General features: G+C 41.0%; 1 long non-coding RNA gene across 1 annotated transcript in view; it reads right to left on the bottom strand.

Annotated features, from left to right (window-relative positions):
• Window positions 1-2,169: 2,169 nt before the first annotated feature.
• The window catches only part of LOC121133212, a 42,890-nt gene continuing 20,354 nt past the window's right edge, over window positions 2,170-24,705 (bottom strand). Inside the window, exons 3-4 of the long non-coding RNA XR_005870005.1 lie at window positions 3,501-3,602; window positions 2,170-2,207 (exon numbers count right to left, since the gene is read on the bottom strand). This is a non-coding gene — a long non-coding RNA (uncharacterized LOC121133212). The remainder of the gene's footprint in view (window positions 2,208-3,500; window positions 3,603-24,705) is intronic.

Genomic DNA, 24,705 nt, shown 5'->3' with positions numbered 1-24,705 from the left:
AGCTGTAGACGGGCAGTGGTGGCGCACGCCTTTAATCCCGGCACTCGGGAGGCAGAGGCAGGCAGATCTCTGTGAGTTCAAGACCAGCCTGGTCTACAAGTGCTAGACCAGGACAGGCTCCAAAGCCACAGAGAAACCCTGTCTTGAAAAACCAAAAAATAAAATTAAATTAAATTAAAAAAAGAGCTAGCTATAATAAGCCTGAACCATTGGCCAAACAATCATAGTTAATATTAAGCCTCAGAATGATTATCTTATAAGCTGCTGCAGGATAGGGCAGGACAACAGAAAAGTCTCTATCTACAAGAGAGAAGAAAAGATGCACATAAAAGTTTTCCAGATTGTGGTGTGTGAAAATATTTGAATTCCTTTGCATGAAAGTTTTACAGGATGGGGAAATTTATGTATGATTATCCTTTGGTGAGCTGTCCACCTTTATCAGAAAAAGGGGGGAAACTGGAGTTCTTTAAACCTTCAGGACCTACATGTTTGAATATGCTAAGCTAGACTGGTAAATGGGATGGAGAAATCGAATGCCTATATCCTTTAAGGTTCAGGATGACACTAAAATCTGCCAATGTCTTCAGGATTTTGTATTGCTTAGATTCACTCTCATCTTCGGAGCCTTTAAATTGACCTTCTTCACCGTGGTATTATCCCATAGGCCAAAGAACCAATGTGGTGGTTGTGCCAACTCAGGCTATGTCCATCCAAGTTATATACCTAGGATGCCAGAAAGATATCACGTTGCTAGCTGGTCTTGAGTCAGAAGGTCATTCATTATGGACTTCTATGCACCAACGTCCTCCCTGACTCCCCCTCTCCCAAATAGGGAGCTTTGGCTTTCAAGGTATCAAGCTCAACTTGAACTCTTGGACTCTAAACATTAAAACGTGTGGGTATTCCAGCTGCTCACGTACACAGCTGCATGAGAAAATGACCCTTAGTCCTTAGGGGAAGAACCATCCTCTCCCATGGTATTGTGAGCCCTTATTTCCGGGGCCTCAACCTCTTCTTTCCATACTGTAAGTTCTAGCTCTGCAGCTGGAGAACTTAGTTCCTTTCTTTCCTTAGTGAGCTCACATTCATCTCAGCCAGGCATGTGACTTGACCTAGCGCACTAATAGCAAGGAGATGAAAGCAGATCTTAGGGTGTGGGGAGAATGACCAAGTGAGGGTCAAGGCAAAGGTTCCTACTTTGCCTGCAGGTGGACGACTGCTCCTCTCCGGCAGGAAAAAACTGTCTTTCCACAAGCCCAGGAGCTGAGGGTTAAGAGGATTTCATCCACAGGTTTCCAGCTCAAATTTTAGAGTTTTATTCTTTACCCAATCTAGACTTATTCTTTTCCTAAGCTGGCATTGTAAATTCACCAGGACTCAAAATGTAACTGTGTGTGTGTGTGTGTGTGTGTGTGTGTGTGTGTGTGTGTGTGTTATGGTGCTCGTAAAATTCTATCTGGGATGTGGTTTTTCAGCACTTTCGCCTTCAAGCTGTAGGAGATAACAGGCTCTGTAATTGCTGCTGAGAAGGCCTGCCAAATCTCAACATTTAAGATCTTTCCGCTTTCTCCTATTTCAATCATGAACAAGGTCAGGGATGTCTATATTTGTGTCACAATGAAGGCAAAATATAACATCTAGCATAGATAAATACAGGTTCAAAAATTTTTAACTGGATTATTTTTTATTATTTTAATTTTAAATAGCTTGTTTTACATGTCAATCCCAGTTCCCTTTCCCTCCCCTCCTCCTGCACCCCCCATCCCCCCATCCTCCCACCCTATTGCCAATTCCTTCCACATAGGGGATATCTAGAGTCTGTCATTTCACTCAGGGTAGTGTCCAGGCACTCCCCTAAGAGTCCAGGCTGAGAGAGAATCCCTCTTTGTGTTATGGACACACGATGCCTGTTAGTATTCGAGGGATAAACACTGATCCACTGCTCAGGACCCCATAGGTTGCCCAGGCCTCCTCATTGACTCTCACATTCAGGGGGTCTGGATCAGTCCCATGCTGGCTTCCGAGCTGTCGGTCTGGGATCCAAGAACTCTCCCCCTGTTCAGATCAGCTGTCTCTGCTGGTTTTGCCAGCCCATTCTTTGCCAATTTTCTCATCGCTCCTCTCTCTCTGTCTCTGGGTTCCTTGGGTTCAGTTCAGTGTTTAACTGTGGGTGTTTGCCTCTGCTTCCATCAGTCACTGGATGAAGGCTACAGGATGGTTATAGACATCAAGTTCATTATCAGGAATGGGCATTCGAGGTGGTCTCTACACTATTGCTTAGCTTGCCAATTGGTGTCATCCCTTTAGATCACTAGAGGTCACAATGGTGCCTGATCTGTCTTCTAACCTATGATTCTCTCTTCCCCCTATCCTACCCCCCCCCACTCAACCTTCCTGTTCCCGGTATGTACTCACTCATATATGGATTTTAGACAAGGATCAGGAGAGTGCCAGTCTGCACTTCCACTGACAGAGACTGGGAAACAGGAAAGAACCTAAAAGATATGCATGGTACCCAAGAGAAGAGAAATGAGGCAAGATCCTCTGAACAGATGGTGAACAAGGAGAGGGGGGGGGAGGGGGAGCTGGGAAATAGAGAGGGGAAGAAGAGGAAGAGATAGTAGGTTCAAAATTTTTAATTGCATAAATATAGACTAGAGGAAACCTGATATGACAACATTTCATGCAGAAAATATCCTGGAAGGTTAGTTGCTTCCAAGGTTAATATTTGTCATATAAGGCAACTACCAAAATAGAGAACGCAGTCTTTGTCTCTGTTGGTACAAATACAGTTTCACTGGCAGAAGTTGTAGTTCTCCATAGATCCCACAATGAACAACCATATCTGGAGAGATAGTCAGTTATGGGCCTCACATTCTAAAAGGCACAAATTTAAAACAAGACTGAGTCCTGAAAATAGCAATCAGAAATCTGAAAATAATGTCTTCTGGAGAAACCTGAGGGATAAGGGTAGTGAGTCCAGAAAGAATAGGGCTTCATGGGAAAGAAGGAAGTGGATTAATGACATTGAATCAGAGTGTACACAAAAAGCTCTAGAGTGTGGGGGCTGAAATGACAGGGAGTGGGCTTCAACTGGAGACAGTGAAAACCTAGGCAGAGCTGACACAAGTAGAGCCAGGAATGACATGCGCTTGAAAACATAGAGGCCAAGGTAGGCACCACACTTACCAGGTAACACCTTACTAAGTGTCCCTATACACATACTTTAAGTCTCATTTTTCTAAGGTTAGTAGTTAAAAACTAAGACCATCTGAGGCTAGGAAAGGAGTAAACCTTCAAAAAGAATATGCCTTTACCCCCCTGATATGGACATCTATATTACACACAAAACTCTGCTCAGACAGCGATAGGAAAGTGGTCCTGTGTCCAAGATTTTACCTTGCCCCAAAGCAGCAGCTTAGAGACATAGCATCTGAATGAAGAAGTGCCCTGTGCCTCATTAACAAACAGTATACACCTCAGCACTTTTAGTCTCTTACCTAGATATGTGAATGTGTCCTCCTCTTCAAGAACCTCCAGTAAGGTGACTCATCTGCGTGAATTTAGATAAACTGCCAACTTGTTGGAGCCAGTTTCAACAGCTGAAAGTAAATACAGCAGTTGGGGACTAAATAGTTCCTCAATTCCTTTCAACCCAAACATTCATATATCCCAAAGGAAAGAGGCATTGTTTTTATTTTAAAATGTTCTAAAAGACACTACTTATTCAACTGAACCAACCTTGTTTTTTTGGGGGAGATGATTGAATATTGTCAAATTTTATGACAAAGTAAAAACAGTTAAAGAAAGCAAAAGTTAAGTCCTAGAAAGATAATTAGAGATGTTTCCTTGGTGGGGTTGGGTTTTTGTTTGTTTTTAGTTTTTTCTATTATTTCAACTGCTCAATATTGGGTACGGGGAGAGGTTAATTTCTGCTACTCCATTTAAAGGGATAGCCAAGATAGTGCAAATGCCTTTAACCCCAGAACCTTGGAGGGAGAGGCAGGAATATCTCAGTGAGTTCAAAGTCATTGTGGTCTGCAAAGCATCAAGTTCCAGGACAACCAGGATTGTTATACAGAGAAACCCTGTCTCAAAAAAATAAAATAAAATAAAAAATAAAGGGATAGTCAATTAGAAACAGTGTTTACTAAAAAACAACAAAATATTGAAGATTTGCCTTTTAGTTTTGCATAAAATCATTGTAGAACACTATTAAAATGGGGAAGGAATTTGAAAGCATTTTGGGGGCATGGGTATTATATATGAGCCATCAAAGTTTACCATATGTATTAAAAAGAAAGTTCAGTAAAATTATCTATAGTATATAGCATAACAAATGGTGTTGTTAAAATATAACCAAAATAGTACTAGCTAATTTTTGTTGGAATTCTGTAAAAAGAAAATCCGTAAGGGTGTTTATGTGTCATCCATAAACAGCAGGATATTATAGTTTAGCATTCTGAGGCACCTATGACCTTTACTTTGGTAATATTTCAGTTTCCTATTGTGGTAATAAAACACTCTGGAAAAGCAACTCGATAGAGAGAGGATTTATTCTGGTTCACAGTTCAAGGGTACAGTCTATCGTGGGGAACGGGGGGCAGGGTAAAGTCTGCAGAAACTTTAAGCCACTGGTCACATGGTATTGACACTCACAGCTGCCAGTTTCCTTTATCCATGTATATAGTACAGGATCACAGCCAGGGAGTGATGCTGCCCAAAATAGTTCCCATCCCAATCAGCACAGTCAAGGTAATCTCATACAGGCATGCCCAAGTTGACAATTACTATTAACCATTAAAGGCATGTCTGTCTTGAATATTTGCCTAAAGCCTAACACAGACCTGAAATGTTTCTTTATATACAACATCCTTTAGATCCTACTTCTCTGGAAGAATGCCATCCTTTAGTGACACCTATTTTTCAATAATTCAACAAATCAGCTAGCTATCTAAAACTCTAGCCACAGATTGCAACAAATAGATTGTGAGATGATTAACACCACCTTATTCTGCATGAGTAAAAGTGTAACTGAAGAGGGAATAAAACAAAACTCAGGGAAGAACATGTGCACATTATCTAGAGGCTGGATGGGAGTGAAGAAGCTGAAAGAAAGTCTAAGGGAGAAATGCCCCGGGTGATGTCCCAGCAGAGGGTTGCCACGATGGGAGGAAGGGCACCGAACAGCATCTGTGCCTCTAGGCTAACGAGGAGACTCTGGGCTTGGAGGATACAGCTTAAGAGCCTCAATGGTGGGATGTGTACCCAAATTTCAATGAAGATTTAGCTAACGATTGTGGGGTGTTTTACTATTTGATAAGTACTTTCACATTTATATAGAATTTGAGTCACCTTCATCCTGAGATGACTTTCTGTTTTTAATGTGAAATATCCCAACAAGTTCAGGTACGGAGACTTGGCTGGGTCTTAAGGGTCCCTACTTAATGGATTAATTCCCTACTGTATTCATAATGTAGGGGGTGAAAAATAAGATATGGGCTCAAGTTGGAGATACAGGTCACTGAGGTCATGCCATTGAAAGATGTACCTTCTCCCTGGCCTCTCTCATTTCTTTTTCAGTTGTGTGACAAAATGAGCAATTCTGCTCCATCACACCCTCCCTTCTACATGGGGCAACTGACCACAAACTGAAATTTTCCAACCTGAAACAAAATAAACCACTTCTCCTTTAGAACGGTTAGTCTAGAGTAGTTGTCCCAGCTCACGGAGGTAGATGGCTGTATTATCTTCATTGTAATATGGACATCAAGAGCGAGGTGAAGCCATTTCCATGGTTCTTACCAGGCCTCCCACATTGTACACTATCTATCCATCATAGTACAACCCAACCATCATTTTTGTTTGTTTTAGTAACACTGTAGAAGTTGGAAAGTACATCACTAGAGTTAAGTAGCACTAGAAGGCACCACATTTTATACAAGTCAAAGCATTTTCACACATGGCAATATATTTATTGATTGTTTCAGTTAGGGATACCAGGCATTATCACCTCCATTTCAGTAAGGAAATTATGGCAAAGACTGAGCAAAAATTGCCCAGGAAATGTCTACCACTCTAGGCACCTTTCTCAGCACATACATTATCACCAAGTTTGTCTCTGCACAAGGCCATAGTGAATGAGACAAACGAAAACTGAAGAAGGGAAAACACACATGGAAAGAGGAGAAGCTTTCAGAATCCCAGTTCCATTGAACACGGCCATAAGAACACCACCCACTGAAATAATGCTTGGTAGAGAGAAAAGCAAGGTCTCTAGTAGAATTACCACAGGGCTCTTCTACGGTCACACCACACTCTGTGACATCTGTACTACCCTGACTTATTTTAAAGAGAAAACACATGAAGAATATACTGCAACATCTGGGCTTGCTTAGGAGGCTGAGGCAGGAGGATTACACATTAGAGGCTAGCTTAGACTATGGAGCTGAGTTTAAACAGCGTGGAAAATTTAGTGAGACCCTGTCTCAAAATAAAACTAATACAAAGAGCTGAGACTATACTTAGACCGTTTGTCCTTGCCTATGCAGTACAGAGGGGAAAAAAACCACCTTTATAGATTAGCAGTATCCCTAATCTTGTAGAGCTACCAAAATCACTATGTCTAGTTTTTTGAAGCTTCACAAAGGGGGAAGCAACAGAAATGCTTTTCCCAATGATACTCGCCTATGTATGTGGTATATCTTAATTTTGCAAAGTAGTGGATTACTATACCCAGATGAACTGAACCATTTGAATAATATTTTTTTGATCATAGGTAATATGTTTTTATTAAGCAGTCTTCCTGCCCTAGTCCATAACTATGTAAAAGGTTATTAGTAATGCTAATATTTTGCTATACTCTTCTGCTCACACAATGTTGCCATGAGCTTAGTGATTTTTAAAGTTGTAAAAATTCTGGATAGATTCTCCCAGCAACATCTGATAGGCTTTCCTTCACATTACACTCTGACATCTCCTATTATTCCCAAGCTACTAAGGGATGCCACCTACAAGCTTCACAATAACCCAAGGGTGAAGTCACAAATCCTTTAGAAGATAAAGTAGCCAAAGAATGCCACAAATAGAATTATAGTGATGAGAATCTACAGAAGTGTAAGGGTCTTTGGATTCCCTGTGCATCCTACCTTTATCTGAACATCAGAATCCCCTAGAGTTTCCAAAACCCTAGATGTCCAGACTTCACACCAGACTGACCATATCACAATCTCTGGAAAATGATGGAGGTATTAGCAACAGTTTTTTAGGCTTCCAGGTGGTTCCTATTTGCAGTCAACCTTGAGAAGCACTAGAATAGACCCATCAAAAAGCCAAATCACTAAAACAGAATGTTGCTTTTTTTAGATTAAGAAAATAAATATGGAAGAAAAATGATAACATGGACTTTGAGAGTTAAACCCTATCCATCTGCATGACTAGATCAAAGTCTTCACATCTAAGTCTCTCTGGTACTTCAGAAGGCTGCCAGGAAGTATAACTCAAAGAGAGAAGAGAGAGTGTGTGAAGACACCACTCCACTACCTGGCACATGAAAGAGGTGAGTAGCCTCCTTCCCACTCCCATGTTTCATGTTTTAGGTAAGGACAGAGAATAAAGCATTCACAGGGCACACTTGTTGCCAAAGAAATTTTAGACACATACCAACCAATAATTAACTGAACTATAAACATAAAATGTCTCCAATTCAGTAAGGAGTCCCTCTTAAAACTTGGTTTATTAAAGAAACAAGGACCAGCTCTTGTCAGGTGGTTAAGCCAAGAAACTGACGATAATCGTCACTCATGATGAGACTGTGAAGAAAGAAACAAGGCTCAGAATAGTAAAACAAGGGATTTTGAAGAACAATTTGGCAGTATCTCTCAAAATTGTAAGCGCACATACTCCTTCTTCCAGGTAATCTTTTCCAGGGTGTCTATCTTGGAGAAAGACCCAAGGAGATACTGTTCTGTGGGCTTTAAATACATGGTGCTGGTATATCGCCCATAACATTACTCCGTTGTAAGAATTAACCATTATATACTTACTTATTCATTATATAGATGGTGCTTTGGTGCTTCCAAGTAGGAATACTGGAAGCAGTGAGACTATGAACAGTCACCCTGGTATTTTCAAAGCACAAGTGAGGGTTGCTTCCCCTGTAAATCTCGCTGCCATCACACTAACGCTCTCATTCAAAAGATTCATTAATGGACTCCTCTGGAATGCTTAATTACATCTTCCTTTTCTATTCTGACCTGATCAAGATACCCTGGGAAGGGAACCCACAAAAGAGACAAGCACTCTTCTAAAGGACAGTACTAGGAAACAGGCCTTTGCTGACACAATAATGTTAGTTACTGGTGGAGTGTCAGATGCTGGCCTCCTCAGAACTGCCTGACTCTCTCTGACTCCAGGCTGTCACTTGTTCCCTACCCACCTTTGGTGGGAGTTTAAAGACAATGTTCTCTGAAAGATAAATTCCTGAAGTGTTTAATTCCTATGAGAGAGAGAGAGAGAGAGAGAGAGAGAGAGAGAGAGAGAGAGAGAGAGAGAGAGAGAGAGAGAGAGAGAGAGAGAGAAGTTCCCACAGGTACCTACTTTTGTCTGCCTGGCCCTTATATTTGTCATATAGTGTCATGAATTGCAGAGACACTCCTTTAATGATACAAAATAAAATAGATAATTAAAAATCCAGAAAGAAAGGAAGCCTGAATAAGTCAAATATCAATATCAGTTTGTAATCTGTTGTATATCCTCTCACAGGGTAAAAAAAAATAGAAATCATACAGTGTCTTGCAATGTTTTCATTAGGTTAATTAAATTAGGTCCCAAGCTATTTGTAATGCATGTGTAAATGTTGGCTTTTAAAAGATTTATTCTGAGCCTTGCGGTGGTGGTGCACTCCTTTAATCCCAGAACTCGGGAGGCAAAGGCAAGTGAATCTCTTGAGTTTGAGGCCAGCCTGGTCTCCAGAACAAATCCCAGGACAGCCCAGGCTACACAGAGAAATGCTGTCTCCAAAAATAAAAGTAAAAACAAAAAGGATTTATTCTGTACAATAACTTCAAATTATGTAAATAATTTTTAATCTGTTTTTGAGAAATTGTGACCTCTTCCCCTCAAAGAAGCAAAACGTTTCATGACTCCAGTAGACAAAGATCATGAGATTAAAAAATAGCCTTTTGGACAACCGTGTCACTTGCCACACATGCGCCATACCCCAGCGAGGGTAGGTGGGGAAAAGAGTGACCCACTTTTATAAAAACTAATGTCTCAATTTCCTTAAAAGATCTACCACAGTCGGAATTCTTGGACTTAGGTTCATTCTGGACCCACACTCTCCCTTCAGCAGCACACTTAGCCCTCACCTCTGACTCTACCCAGCTTTCCTAGAGGCTCTGGTCAGCTGTCACTATTAGCCCTGCAGCTGCAGCAGGAGTTACTGATGCAGGAAGTGATACCTTCAGCCCCAGCAGGACCAAAGCACTCACCCCTTTCTAAACCCAGGAACTGGGGAGACCGTACCCTCCCCAGCCCCACATCCAGTGTCCTCCCCACACTTCTGACATGATCAGCTGAACTTCCTCAGTATCTCATCACATGCCTACACACCCGACCCACACTTTTTCTATTTTTGTCACCCCTTACCAATGTCAGCATCTCTCTAATTCCAGAGGAAGTGACCTTCTTCTATAGGTTCCTGGTTAATTCCTCCATCTGTGCTGGCATATCCCACTCCCTCCCACACCACATACTTCAGTTTCTCTCCTTCCCTGCCCCTATTCCTTCATGTCTCTCCCTATGCCCTCTCTCATCTTCTCTTCTCTGCTCTTCTCTGCTCTGCTCTGCTCTTCTCTTCTCTTCTCTTCTCTTCTCTGCTCTTCTCTTCTCTGCTCTTCTCTGCTCTGCTCTTCTCTTCTCTGCTCTTCTCTTCTCTTCTCTTCTCTGCTCTTCTCTTCTCTTCTCTGCTCTTCTCTTCTCTTCTCTGCTCTGCTCTGCTCTTCTCTGCTCTTCTCTTCTCTTCTCTGCTCTTCTCTTCTCTTCTCTTCTCTGCTCTTCTCTTCTCTTCTCTGCTCTGCTCTGCTCTGCTCTTCTCTTCTCTTCTCTGCTCTGCTCTTCTCTGCTCTTCTCTGCTCTTCTCTGCTCTGCTCTTCTCTTCTCTGCTCTTCTCTTCTCTTCTCTGCTCTTCTCTTCTCTTCTCTGCTCTTCTCTTCTCTTCTCTGCTCTGCTCTGCTCTGCTCTGCTCTTCTCTGCTCTTCTCTGCTCTGCTCTTCTCTGCTCTTCTCTGCTCTGCTCTGCTCTTCTCTGCTCTGCTCTGCTCTGCTCTCTCACACATGCATTTGGTTACTTGCACACACATTCACTAAAACCAACAATCAAAACTACGCCATTCTTGTCTATCTTCCCTTTGTCAGCCAATCTTCCAGAACTCTCAGAGCACAGTTTGACATGTTCACCTCTTACCTCCCACGTAATCTTCCACAGCTGGCAATCTGTCTGACCAGTGGAGACCATTAGCTAAATCTGATGCTTCAGTTTTTCATCAGAAACATTCATGGCAGCTGAAAACAGACAGAATTCATTTCCTCTGAAAAAGTTCTCTCTGGTGTTAGATCTCCTATTTCTCTACTTAGCCTTCAGGATACTTCCTGTCCTCATTTGCTGTCTTCCCCTTCTCTTCTGTTGCCTCCCTGTTAATTTTCTCATGGCTCTAACTTTGATCTCCTACCCATGACCCTAAGAACCCTGTCTTGGGAAGTTCTATTTGTAGGGCTCTGTGAGTAAATGTGAGCTATAAACTCATAGATTTGTCTCTGTGTCATCTCTTCATTCTACTCTCTCTCTCTCTCTCTCTCTCTCTCTCTCTCTCTCTCTCTCTCTCTCTCTCTCTCTATTGCCCATATTCACTGATAAGATTCCTATACAATACAGCATCTCCTCTCACCCTGCCTTACTTATGCATCTAACCAGTCTCCAGGGGTTGCTCAATCCATCTAAACAATGTTGCTATCTCTTCTGTCTTCCATATTCTCATGGTCTCAAGCTCTTTAACTGACAAAAATAATAAGCACATCTAATCAGAGTACTGGATGCTAGGAAAGTAACACAAAATTTCTCACAGCAGTGAACAATGTTAAGAGTATTATAACCACATTTTTCACAGAAGAAAACTGGTATTCAAAGGGTAACAGTAGCTGTCTGAGGTTGCACAGTACAGAGTGGCAGAACTAAACCCAGACAAATTTATGTTTCCTTGGCTCCAACGTCACGTTCTTCCTGCTGTGTTAGCAGTTCTCTATTGCAGTAGGTTCCAAATTGGTCTTCCTGCATAGTATCTCTGCTTCTGAATCTAACCCAATCTCCAAGGCAGACAAAATGAGCTTTAGTCTTTCAAAACTGATTTTTATTGTAAATGTATAGTATATAGTAAAAGTCTATAAAATAAAAACATAGACTTGCCTCGTGCTATGCACTCATTCTGTTTTCAGCGTATTAGCCAAATTACTTTTCACAAATTTATTTTGAGATTCATAATTATATGAAAGGAAATAGAGCAGCTTTGGAAGAACAGCAGTCATAAACTGCTATTCCAAATTATTATTCAGAAAGTGGCCAGGCTAATAAAGCATCTGTGAAAGTCCCCAAGTCAGAAGGCCAAAGCAAGTGGACCAGGAGTTTAAGGCCGGACTGGACTAGTTCTCAAAAAATAAAATCTAATCATAGTGGACATGAAAATAAGTTTTAAGTCAATCTTCCCTTTGTGTCCTTTAGAAACCTTTTCCACTCTCTGAAGGGAGCCACTGGCTTATCTAACCAAGAAGTCTCCAGTCAGAGCTCACCCGCGCAGGGACTGATTTGCGAGCTCCAGCACCCAGTTTCCTTCTGTGCCTTTGGATCTATTCTCACTGTCATCTGCTGGTACCACTTTGTTTCTCAAGATTCCCCTCCCAGTCAAGTTCTTCCCCAACCCCCAGATAGCAAAACAAGAGCCGGCATCTCCCACCTCAAAGTTTAAAGCCACACCACTGGGATTTTGCAACCTTCTAGGAATACTATGAACCTAATCAAGTCACTGGTTAGCTTCAATCTGCAGTCTATGGCAAAGACTGTAGGGTTTTACAACTCTGATGAGAGGGATAAAAGCTGTTGAATTTCTTAGGCCAGAGTCTCTAGCTCTGGAATCAAGGTTAGAGCTGTATGAACTGAGTAGGGGTAGAAGTAAATCAATGGGATGGATTCCATTAAAGCCACCCCTTCCCCTAATGAACACATCTGTTTGCAGACTTCGAATGCTCCCACCTTCAAATCATGTTTGGCCCTACGACTTTCTTAGAATAGGTTTATGAGAGTATGACCGAATTTCCATCTACTTCTTCAGCAAATTTCCCCTTAATACCCTCTGTTTGTTATAACTAGCAAATGTATGTTAAGATGAATATTGACTAAAGTCCACAGTTATATTTTCTTTACTTTTTGTCAATAGCTTTTTGTGTTCAGGAGTCTATCCATAGGTTCTTTTATAGCTGTAGCTCTCAGACTTTTCCTCTTTTTTGATGATCTTGGCAGTTTTACAGAATACTAGTCAAGTATTTTGTCAGATCCCCGTCTATTAGAACTTGCCTGGTCTACAGCCATACTACTCTGAACTCGCTCAACCTCATCTGATCTTGGAAGCTGAGTAGAGTTAGGCCTGGTTAGTTCTTGGATGGGAGACCTTGTCTGATGCTTTTCCATGACTCTGCTAGCACTAAAGATTTGGAGGACAAAGATCCCAGAAGTAAAGTAGTTTTCCATCATATCATGTCAAGACCACATCCTGTCCTTAATCACACAGCTGAAATACTGTCCCCCCCCATCCTACTGTGGTCTTCAGAAGGCAGTCAACATGAACAGCTCATATTTAAGGGATGAACATTTATGCTTCTCTTCCTTGAGAATGGAGAATATATATAAGTAATGATAATTCTTTTGGAGGACATTTATTCTTATTTACTTATTTATACAAAAGTTTGTTTATATTGCCATAAATTCACAGATCCAAATATTATACTTTGGATGAAATTTTTGCAAGTAGGTACTGCCTTTCCACAAGTTGTTCTTTGAAAAACAGAATATGTTCAAAAGTGGTAGCACATAAATAACCTCTTAAGCATGATTATAGACACGTAGTTTTGTTTCAGGGTCCTTTGAACTTACTCAGGGAAAACTGCTCCCAAAGTAGAATGCTAAGAACTTGTAGTTAGACTGAGTAGTAGGAAAAATCCTGAAGTATCCACGTGAATGGGCCATGTGTACAGAGAAAGACATAGATACCAACTTGTAGCTCTTCCAGCCATTCCCACTGAGAATCCAAATGGTAAACTGACATACCATCTTTGTCACTATTCAGTCAAGCCTTCAGATTATTCTTGCCCTAGCCACCATGTGCCTGTAGCCATAAGAGACCTCACAGAACTATAAGTAATGGCAATATATTTTTAAGCCTCTAAATTTTCAAGTAGTTTGGGATATAGTAAAGGACAACTAAATATATATATATAATATACTAGATTATAGTTTTAATGCTCAGCCTACAGTTAAAATTATGCATCATGACACACATGACAAAATTTCAATGAATTTTCTTTCTTATGTTAGTTGTCTTCAGGGATTCTCAGAGATCTTCTAATCAGGACCATTGCTTCTCACAAAAAATAGACTTTCTAAGGGTGTCAATGACAATTTAAAAAATAATATTTTAAGCTAGCTTGTTTCTAATTTAAGTAAAAAATATTAAAGAAATAATAATATTTTATCTCAAGTACCTTCTGCCTGCCTAACAATGAATTAATTATAAGAAAGCAAGCATATAAACAGAGGTTTTAAGGAGTTATATCTTTGTGAATCCAGAAACCTGAAATGATTCCCAGAACTGTGGTAGAAATGCCTTTCTCCATCTTGGCCTTCTGAACCTCTGCTGTCACCTTGATAGGTGTTTAGTAACACAGCTGTCCATTTAACCATGGAAGACACATACTGTACATTTCCTGGAGCAAATAAGACAGGAGGTTGGATGGGGATATGTACTTCCAGATCAGAGTAAATGTTAAAATTAGATTAGGGTGAAGGCTCAGCAGGTAAAGACTCTTGGCATCAAGCCTGATGACCTGAGTTCTGTCTCCAAAACATAAATGTTAAATGAACCAACTTCCCCAAGACTTCCTGAGGTCAGCACCCACACATACACACAAATACAAAATAAAAAATACAATACAATATTTTTAAAAGAGTACATTAACCCATTTTAAGTAGAAAATATTACATGTATTTTAATATACTGTAGGTCATATTTTTTATTTTGCTTCTGATAATTCCCTCCTCTTTTATTCAAATTTCTCAACTCTAATTGGTCACTACCTGTGTTTGATCCCCTGATCCCACATGTTGGAAGAAAGAACAATTCCCAAAAGTTGCCTTTGGATTTTACACACATGTACCATGATACACACACACACACACACACACACACACACACACACACACACACACAATCATTGTTTTAAAATGAAAATGTTCATTGATAGTTGTTTTGTATTTTAAAAAAAAAGACTATTACATACCTTGTCTTTATCCTGCTTTTGTTTGCTTGTTTTTTAATCTTACAAAACATACTTTAGCTGGGCATTGGTGGTACATGCCTTTAATCCCAGCCCTGGGGAAGCAGAGGCAGGTGGATCTCTGTGAGTTCAATGCCAGCCTGGTCTACATAGTGAGTTCCAAGACAGCCTCCAAAACAATACAGAAAAACTCTGTCTCAAAAAACCAAGCAAGCAAACAAACAAACAAAAAAGCCATACTTTAAGAGCATCTTCTCTATCCTTATCTGGGCCCTTGTCTATCCTTCGGGTGACCACAGACCCACAGATGTCGTAATTGCAGACTTATGAAACATCTGGAGTCACTGAGATGACCTCCCAAACAACCTCCTTCAACAGTTCCAAATCCCAGATCAACAGAAACTCTGGGATATGCCACTGTTACAATAGTCTGTTATGAGTCCTTATACAGATAGAATAGACTTCTCTCATCTAAATGAATAAAATGGTTAACATTTGCCTCTTTTGTGATCTGTGTTGCCACAAAACATGGCTTTTAAAGGAGGAAACTTGAAGGACTTTATTTAACTACACTTTCCAAGTATTGGCAGTCAATCTTTGTCTGTTTTCTTAAAGCCTGGTCTCCCCACCAGAAAAGTCAGGGGAAATAGAAGAATAAAGTTAGTTCAACAATCAAATGGGGAAATGTTTTTTAATGAATTTGATGCTTGAACCAAGAATCTACCAAGTGAGCAAAAGAAGTGGTTTTGAGAGCAGAGTCAGGGCTGCCCCAGACTGACATACAGCTCTGATGTCAACTACTGCAGGCCGTTTGTCTGCTGGTCTACCAGACACACAAGGACCATCTGTTGGTTACTACAGAACCAGACAGAGAAAATCAATGGAGCTTCAGTTTTCTCTACGGTAGACTTTTCTTTTCCTCTTTTCCCACCCTCTACCTCCTATTCCTGCCACTTCCTTAACTGCTTCCTTCTTTCCTTCCTTCCTCCCACTCTTTTGCATGCTCTGAACAACAAATTCTGTAATTAGGTCTGACACAAGTTACTTTGAATCTCATCTTTTTGATCAACTCCATAAAAACACATGCCAAAAGTAATAATCAAATGGTTTTATGGCAAATAGATCATAGCTTGATGATTAGCAAGGATATCAGATATTACCACGGCATACTCATTTGCATTTCATGTCAAGTATTTTATAATTATTTTTATCTATGATCTATCAAAACAATATATTATAATAAATAGGTGGAAAACTCACAGTTTCTAAACAGGGAAACAAGGGCAATTACATGTATAAATGGATTTTGCAAGCACTGGGATTCAATCTGAATAATATTCAGATTTTTACTATGACAAATCTTGGTTAGAAATGAAAGATGCAGAATAACATTAAAAAATAACTTTTATACCCTTATCATATCTAAGCATCTGATATTATTATGCTCTTATCTGTGTCCTATGTCTTTTCAAGGGACTGCCAGTAATATTGCCTACCTGTGCCCATAGCCTGACTCCAGGTTGTCCATAACCTTCTGTCCAGCATCCAGTCCTCTGAGTATTATGAATCTCAAATGATCAAGGAAAATAGTTCCCCCAGCCATACCCCTAACATTTGTAAGGATAGACAGAAATACAAATATAAAAAGCCATAAATCAGGTTACCACACTATAAGGTAAAATATATCCTACTACCTAATCTTGACAAACAGCTTCATAAAAATGATATTCTTCAGATATAAATAAGGCAATGTGTTTCATATGATTGAAAACTCAGCAAAACAGCAAATGCCTGTGCTGAATGGGCAGGGCCTGTCTGTGCCTACAGTGTCGGCTGGGGAATAACAGGAACAGGATCTGTACTTTATTTTATAAAATATGTTTGCTTGCCTTTTGGTTCATCAAAGTTACCAATTATGCTGAAATAAATTTCTCGCTGTTTGGTTTTTAAGTAAAGGAGTGAATATACATCTGTCTGAGCTGAGTAGAATGTGATACAGGTAAAAAAAAAAAAACCAACAACAACTTTGTTCTGGCCATAATGTCAGCCAATAAAAGATTAAAAGATTTTTAAAAAGGTATTTTCCTTTCTCCCAATATACTTGGAAGCAGAATTTATTTTCTTTTTCCTTTTTATTTAAATTAGAAACAAGCTTGCTTCACATGTCAATCCCAGCTCCCTCTCCCTTTCCTCCTCCCCTGCCCCCCACCGACTCCTCTAACCCCCCACCTCATCCCCCCTCCGCTGCCCAGGGAGGGTGAAGCTCTCCATCTGGGATCCCCAAAGTCTGTCATATCATCCCAGGCAGGACCTAGGCCCTCCCCCATGTGTCCAGGAGGAGAGAGCACCCCTCCATGTGGAATGGGCTCCCAAAGTACATTTGTATGCCAGGGATAAATACTGATAAATACTGCCGAGTCCTCCTCACTGACACCCGTATCCAGGGGGTCTGGATCAGTTCCATGCTAAGCTTTCAATCACCATTCTGGTGTCCGTGAGTTCCCCATTGTTCAGGCCAGCTGCCTCTGTGAGTTTCACCAGCCAGGTCTTGACTTTTTTGCTCATCCCTCCTCCCTCTCTACAACAGGATTCCAGTTCAGTGTTTAGCTGTGGGTGTCTGCCTCTGCTTCCATCAGCCACTGGATGAAGACTCTAGGATAGCATACAAGGTAATCATCAATCACATTATTCAGGGAGGGCACTAAGGTAGCCTCTCCACTATTACTTAGATTGCCAGTTGGTGTCATCCTTGTAGATCTCTGGAAATCCCACTAGTGTCAGCTCTCTCCTCAAACCTATAATGGCTCCTTCTCTTATGGTATCTCTCACCTTGCTCTCCTCTATTCTTCCCCCGACTCAACCTTCCTGCTCCCCCATGTCCTCCTCTCCCCTCCTCTTCTCCACCTATCTTTTTCCCAGCTCCCTCTCCCCTCCCCTCATGCTCCTTATCCCCTCAGGAGATCCTGTCCCATTCCCCTTCTCCGAGGTACCATGCATATCTCTCTTAGGGTCCTCCCTGTTTCCCAGGCAAGGGCAGTGGGATTGTAGGTTGGAAATCCCCTGCTGCACATCTAAAATCCATATATGAGTGAGTATACACCATGTTGGAAGTAGAATTTTCAAAACCATTTATTTTCGTTTTTTATGTATATGGGTATTTTGCTTGCATAAATTTCAAATTAACTTTTGTTCCATTAGCATAGAATACAAAATTAGACAATCTTTCCTTTGTCACAGTTATCATACACTTCTAATTAATTGAACTTACAGAAACTTAGTTCTGTACAGTGACAACTGGAATTGTAACAATATTTTTTGAGGTAATTTATTTACTTATTTATTTATTTTTGCGTGCATGTGTGTGTGTGTGTGTGTGTGTGTGTGTGTGTGTGTGTGTAATACGTGGGTTGGGAAGGAATACCACAGCACACATATGTCAAAGGACAATTTAAGGATGTAGTTTCTTTCTGCCACATGAGTTCTAAGGATCGAATTTAGGTTGTCAATCTTAGTAGCAATCACCTTTATCTGCTGAGCCATCATTCATACCCTGTAATAAAATTCTTAATGCAAAGCAATATGTAGCTCAGAAATAAACATTATTTCATGAATTATGTTCAAACATTATAACAAGTGTATAAAAGATAAAGTACTATTCCCTATGCAGTATTTCAATTTTATTGTCTGTTTTCATGTACTGTTATTTCCACAAACTCTTATGACAATATTTAATTTAACATGCTACTTGTACTAGTTAGAATAGTCATGGCTCCCATAGACTCATGGGTTTGAATTCTTGGCCCGTAGGGAGTGGCTCTATTATGAGGTGCAGCTTTGTTGAAGTGGGTGTGGCCTCATTGGAGAAAGTGTGCCTCTTGTGGAGGTGGGCTTTGAGGTCTTACATGCTCAAGCTGTGTCCAGTGAGACATACAACTCTTCTTGCTGCCTGCGGATCAGGATATAGAACTTTCAGCTCCTTCTCTAGCACCATGTCTGTCTGCACTGCTGTGTCTGATGATAATGATAATGTACTAAACCTCTGAACTGCTAGCAAGCCCCAATTAAATGTTTTCCTTTATAAGAGTTGCTGTGGTTATGATGTCTCTTCACAGCAATAGAAACCCTAACTAAAACTAAAACTAAGTACTTTTATGCTTTTGCTTTTGTATTACTCAATTTTGGAATATTGGTAAAAGTATAAACAGCAGAATATATTAAATTCATTCAGTTAGGCCTTCCTTGGTGGGGAATCTCCAGAGTCTGTCATTTCATCCAGGGCGGGACCTAGGCCCTTCCCTATGTGTCCAGGCTGAGAGAGCATCCCTCTATGTGGAATGGGCTCCCAAGGTGATACTTTCAAAAGAAAAACAAAGTTTATTCAGTTCATACTTCCTAAAGTTGAAGTCCAAGATCCTAGGGCAGCCTCTCGTGGGCTTCTTGTTGCATCATGATGTGTTGGGTTGCATGACAGAAAGGGAGGTCAAGAGGGAGGAAGGAAGGGGATGAGGAGACAGAGGACCTGTCCCTGAACTCTTAACTCCCTCTAGCAGTGCAGCATCAATCAAATGTCCAAAGCACCACCCAAAGCGGAGGTGAGCAGCACTCAGGGCATGGTTCACCCTGATACAAATTTTATTCAGTTGTGACCCTGTGAAGTCAAAAGAAGTTCCTAACTTCCAAAATACAACAGTCCAGGAAGAATTAAAATTCAACAGGGAAAACAGCAAAATGATTTCTCCAGTGTCTATGAACTCTATTACTGGAAGAACACTGGACCGCAGAGAATGAAGTGCCAAGACCCAGCAGGGGCCGGATTGCACCTTAGTTTTTCAGGGGCTCCCGGAAGCCTTGGTTCAAAGCTCTGCCCTGGTCTGTGATGGGAAAGGTTGCACAGAAGACTTCAGAAATGCCTTCGGGGTCTTGCTCCCATAGCTTTGATCCTTTCCATCTAGGGTGACCTCTTCAGCGAAGGTCCCTTGACGCTCCTTTAATTTTCTCCCAAGTTGACATTTTAGTCTTCATAAGTCAGCCTCACTGTTTCCAAGTTTTTTCTTCTGCAATTATAAATCCCACCGCTCAGTTGCTTGCCGCTTTGCTCAATTTACTCTAAGCAACCAAGAGAGGCCGCACAGCATCTGGCTCCTTTGCCGCTCACTCGTTGGTTCTGCTAGATGTCCAGTCATGAGCTTTCGTCCCACTGGGCTGTTAAACTGTGATTTCTGCACTTTATACACTTTACCGCACTTTGCCGTGCTGTCTTCCTGAAACCGCGTCATAACGGCCTCTACAACCCATGCTTTGCTACCGCTAAAATGATCTCCAAGACATTCCAAACGTTCCTTATCACTGTTCATTTCTTCTAGGCCCCAACCACCATCTCCCCTATTGCCTGGCTCATGAAAATCTGGCTTGGCGGTCTCTCTGCTCATTTATCTGTCACATCTTCAGATATTTATTATACCAGTAATACATTCTTGGGAAGACTTTTCTGGCATTATTTCTTTTGTGCTACTGTAACACAATAACACAGGTTGGACAACTGATAAATAGTAGAGGCTAGAATTGGACACGGTTATACTATGCACAAGTGCATAAAGGACATTTTGTGATTTAGTAAATAGTATTTATTGCTTCTTTGAAATATTCAGACATTTAAATAATATCTTCTGGTCATATCCACCCATTACCATTTCCTCCCTCCAACTTCCCTTAACACTGCCGCCCCATCTCCCTCCCAACTTCATGGGCTGCTGTTGTTAACAAACCCCAGTTCACATAGCAGCTCCTGTGTGTGCATGGGTATGCAAGCCAGACTTCCTGATACTTTAACTGAGCCTGCATTCTGTCAAATCTATTCATTGTCTGAAGTCTACCTTGAGTCTTATTTGTGACACTTGTAATGTGAATAATGAAACAGATCCTAAACTGGGGGCAATGAAAGGTAGACTCTACGTTCTCCTGTGTGAAGAAATTTGAAATAAAAAGAAAGGGTGGAATTCTTTGGCTGCAGTGGTAAGATTTATGCAAACACAGAAGATAGGAAGTTTGTCATAGCCATTCATGGAAAATCACAATCATTGAATGCATTCCACCAGTACATTCTCAGACTTTCAAACGAATGATTCTCCACTCCAAAGTCACTACCAAGTCAAACTTCGGGCAAATTTCTTTCCCAGTTTGCTGTTTCAAGACAATCTTCAAGAAATTTCTATAGCTTATAACAAGTATGTCAGAGATGTTTCTGTTTTGCAGTTTATATAAAATTGTTTCTTTTTTATTCTAATTACTTGACTAGTAATTAACTCATTAATTGCTAGTATGCAATTATAAGGATTTTACTTGACTGGTCTATAAATAAAAAGGATTTGTAAAATAATATTCTTGTCAGCTTGTATTATTCATGATTAATAATTAGATCTTCATTAAATAAGAGTTTGTGCTGGCATCAATGGAAAGTAGAACTTTATTGTGAAAATAACTATTGCATGCATGCTAGAAAGAATGATAAACTCATCTGCCTTTTCTCTACTTAAGCGCTTTTACAGTTCAAATACCCCTGGATCCTGATCCCTTTCTCATGATATAAGCAAAATAACTCACAATACTTCATGGCATTTGGATGCTTTTTTATTTCAAAGAGGTAGGTTGAAAAATGCAGAAAACCTCTCTTTGACACCTGATGAGTGTTATGAGACTCCGGTTTTAGGATCGTCTTTTGTAGTCTATTTGGAGGAGTCCTCTGAAACACAGGGCTCAGCATCTCTGTCTCTCATCCTAATGCTGATGTTGTCTGAGCCTGCCCACATTTCCTTCCTTGCTTTTTGTCTGTTCATTTGTGTTTGTTGTTTGCCAGAGTCTATGTCTGCTGCCCAGGCTGGCCTAGAAGTTACTGTGTCTCCCAGCATTGCCTTTAAGTCACAGAAATCCTTCTGCCTCAGCCTCCAAAGTGCTAGGATTGCAAGTCTGAACCACCATGCCTGGTCCTAACTTTCCTCTCAGTGCTTGCCTCATAAAAATCCCTCCAACCATAACCCAATTGAAGGACCTATTGATTAATTTACTCTCACAGCCAACTCAGAAGTCACTCAGAGTTTAAACTGAGAACAAACCTCAGACATTTACATATTCTAACCCTTAGTGTGCAAGGAAGACAGAGGGCCCTCTAATGAGGACAGACAGTCCAACCCTCACACTGTTTCTGCTGCCTGACATAGTATGCAATCCTCTGCTCCGTAGCTCTTATTCATATTTCATCAGCAATAGCTTCCACAGAGAAACATCCCTCCAGAAACTCAGCTTCAGGTGGGCTGCACCTACAGTGGGTTAGCTCACACTTCGTTTTTAAGGTAGCACAGAAGGGGCATGTATGCAACAGAACTAGAGTATGCATGTTTCTGTCTCAAGTTAGCAGTATGAAGCGTAGCACTCTTTCCGAACCCTGCCTTTTCTGAGTGACAATGTCCTCGGTCCACCACAGGGCCCACTCCTGATCCTTCACTGTGCACTGTGCTGCAAACCACGATTTCTGCTGTGTTAAACACACTGTTGACCTAGGGTATTTTCAATTTACAATGGCTTTATTCTTCCAACCCATCATTAAATCTATAGTTTAGATTTCCCACATACACATTCCAATGAAATCTTGTTCTTGTTCTGTTTTGTGCGTGATCATCTTACCTTACTTCTGCAGTATAATTAGGTTTGTTTATTTGTTTGTTTGTTTGTTTATCTCCTTCCATGGAGAGGAATTGACATCAGGACTACATCTGTGTGTGTTTGGATTCGACATTACATCACAGCACTTGGCCCATTTAAGGGAATACAAGATTTAATTCATCAATGGGCTTCCTATAGAGTGAATTTCATGAGTCTCCAGAATAGAATGAGCACGCACCTTCCAAATGATGAAGTCTGGAGGGGGAGCCTGAGCTGTAGTTAGGTCACGAAGGTAGAATCGCATGACTATGACTGCTCTCTGTACTGACACCCCACTTCCCTCCATGTGAGAAGCCCAGGAAGAGGAGAACTCAGATCATGGTGACACTCTGACCTCAGACTTCTGTTTGTTAGTTAAGCCACTCACTGTAAGGTTAGATGTGTTCTTGGAGCTAAAACTGACCCAGATAGACACAATATCCTGAGCTTGTTTTCCTCATTGCTTTTAGACCTTAATCAAGAATTAGACAATGTTTTCTAAAGTCTAAATAAATTTCTTTTTGTTAAGTTAGTTATTGTGTGAATGTATGTGTGTGTCTGTGTGTGTATGTGTGTGTGTGAGAGAGAGAGACAGAGAGAGAGACAGAGAGAGAGAGACAGAGAGAGAGCAACAGAGAGAGACACAGAGAGAGAGACAGGGAGAGAGAGAGAGAGAGGGAGAGAGAGAGAGAGAGGGAGGGAGAGACAGGGAGAGAGAGAGAGAGGACAACTTTGTGGAGTCCTTTCTTCCTCCTTCATGTGTGCTATAGGAACCACCCTCAAGTATCTAGGCTTGTACAAGTTCTTCTGCCGACTGAGCCATCTCACTAGCCCTGTCCCTTTATTTTTTGTGTCAGAAAACTATTTGACCACTGACACAATTCCATGTTATCTGTTTATACCTGTGCTGCAGTGAATTCTCCTTAAAAATTGTGGAAAATGTTAAATTTAAACTTTAATGGTAGACATGTGTATTATAGGAATCTTTAGAATATTTTCATTGGTCGGGCGTTGGTGGCTCACGCCTTTAATCCCAGCACTCAGGAGGCAGAGGCAGGCAGATCTCTTTGAGTTCGAGGTCAGCCTGGTCTACAGAGTGAGTTCCAGGACAGCCTCCAAAACAATACAGAGAAACCCTGTCTCGAAAAACAAAACAAAACAGAAAAAAGATAATATTTTCATTGTATTAGCAAAATGTTAAATGCTTGCAAAGAACACAGCCAACCTAAGCAATAGAAAAATTTTCCCAAATCAAGCATTTTAAATACTGATTTGTGTGGGTGCTAGGAAGATAGTCACAGTTTGTAAGTTCTTAAAGATTTTTTTTCCTCAACATGAAGTTTTACCTGGACACACATCTGCAAGGGAAACACAAACAGATATTTCCGGAAGGTTTCCTAAACCTTTTTCTTCAAGACTTAGCAACACGACCATGAGTCATGTTTACTATAGAACGGCTTTCCATTCTGTTCTGCTGAAAACCCGACAGCCTAGGAGAACCGGCAAGTGATAGTGATGCCTTCCTGCGTCTTCTCGATGCTCTTCACATCTGGGGGCGCAGGTCATGCTCCCCTTCAGCCCCTGCTTTTTCAGCACACAAGACGTCTTTGTGCTTTAATGGGGGTGAGGGACTGCAAAAACTGGACATTGACATCACAACCTTCAAGGCTTGAGTCATCTATTTTAAGTAACAGAAAAATTCATTTTAAAAGCAAGAAGCCAAGTTGAAAACAGTCAAACAGGGAACCTCATTCTCCAAAGTTTCTGGGTGCCTATGTGACTGGAGTGGGAAGGATGGAATGAGGTACTTTGTCCTTAACATGTGAAGTTTTTCTTCCCAAGGTATCCCAAAGACGTGAAAAAGCAGATACATTACACAGTAGCCTTAGTGGCAAGCTCGGCCTTTCCAAGGAGAGCTATGGGAGTTCTTGCTCTTCCTTTCTTCCCTCTGTGTGAGCATAAGGGAAGATGGCCACTTCTAAACCAAGACCAGCCCCACAGACAGGAAATCATGTGCCTCCACTTCAGACTTCCCAACCTCTACTAAACCAAGACCAGCCCCACAAACAGGAAATCATGTGCCTCCACTTCAGACTTCCCAACCTCTACTGCCGTGACCATCACATGAGCCACCTAGATATTGGTGATTTGTTACAGTAGTTTGAGCAGAGTATGACACAAAACCAAAATTTTTAAAACCTCAGTTAGGGGATGTGAAGCTGTGTCACACTAGTAAACTTAAGGCCCAGCACTGGTTTACTGACCCAGCCAGAAATCTTACTGAGACTCGGGAGCAGAGAATCTGTTAATGAATAAATTAGGAAAACTATGACCTAGCGAATGACATTTAACCACGCCAGAAGGCCTGGCTCCCAGCTGCAGCCCTGCAATTGCTCTGGCATGAGAAGTGTCC

This window comes from Mesocricetus auratus, unplaced genomic scaffold (assembly GCF_017639785.1).
Source record: "Mesocricetus auratus isolate SY011 unplaced genomic scaffold, BCM_Maur_2.0 Super-Scaffold_100020, whole genome shotgun sequence".
Classification (NCBI taxonomy): domain Eukaryota; kingdom Metazoa; phylum Chordata; class Mammalia; order Rodentia; family Cricetidae; genus Mesocricetus; species Mesocricetus auratus.
This window is presented reverse-complemented; position numbering and strand designations above follow the sequence as displayed.